A 1,161-nucleotide genomic window follows, 5' to 3' on the forward strand; every position below is an offset into this window, starting at 1 on the left:
TAGTATAACCATATGCTTTGTAAGACCCCAAACATCAGAATCAAGTCTGCTTAGTGATGGTTTGAGCCTGAGAACACGCTCAGCATCTTCAGGTGTAAGAGTTTCCCTAACTTTTTCCTTGTCCCATATATCTTTGTTAGGAATAAAGAGATCACAAACCTTCAGCGTGATGTCAACTAGGCTATCTTGCCGGTACATAGGAGGGAGTGCGCTGGTATCCAGTAACCAGTTTATTGACCAGACATTCGAATCCTTCCCATCTCCTATTTGCTTAACCAGACCCAAGTTCATAGCTTCCCTTCCATGGAGGATGCTTCTCCACGCATAAGAAGGGAGAGTGCTAGTACTTGCTTCTTCGAATGATCCATTCCTAAAATACTTGCTCGTTAGGACTCAAGACACCAGAGAATCTGGGTTTGTATGGATCCGCCATGCTTGCTTCCCAAGCCACGCTTGATTAAAGCGTTCTATATCATGAAATCCCATGCCACCATTCTCTTTGCTTTGACAGAGTTTCTCCCAAGCTACCCATGGTAGTTTACGTCTAGAGCTTCCATCTCCCCACCAGAAGTCCCATAACGCAGACGTAAGCTTCGCACAGAGGTCTTTCGGAAGCTTAAAGACTGACATCGCATATACAGGAAGGGCCAGGCCGATAGATTTGATAAGAATTTCCTTGCCCCCTGGCGAAAGAGATTTCGCAAACCACCCTTGGATTCTGTTCTGAAGTTTTTCCCTGATAAAGTTCAAAATATTTTTCTTTGAACCTTTGAAAACCTCAGGGAGGCCAAGGTAGCACTACAAGAAAACAGCGGTATTCTGACGGACATTCTGACGGAAAATGAAATCCTTGGAATATCCCGAGGAATTTCCGAGGATATTCCGACGAAACACAAAATTTGGTTTCCTCGGAATATACAGACGGAATTCCGAGGAAATATCAGTCCGTCGGAATATTCTTATGGAATACCGAGGAAAAATGTATTCCTCGGAAAAAATCGATGAATTTCGAGGATATATTATAGCCGTTGGAGAGCCGTTGGGGGATTTTAAAAATTCTGAGAAAATTCCGACGAACTAGCCGTTGGCGTCGGAATTTCCTCGGTCTGTCGGCAGGATTTCAACTATAAATACAAGCACCCCTCTTCCTCTTCATTCACT

The sequence above is a fragment of the Brassica oleracea genome, chromosome C7, assembly GCF_000695525.1.
Source record: "Brassica oleracea var. oleracea cultivar TO1000 chromosome C7, BOL, whole genome shotgun sequence".
In the NCBI taxonomy this organism is placed as follows: domain Eukaryota; kingdom Viridiplantae; phylum Streptophyta; class Magnoliopsida; order Brassicales; family Brassicaceae; genus Brassica; species Brassica oleracea.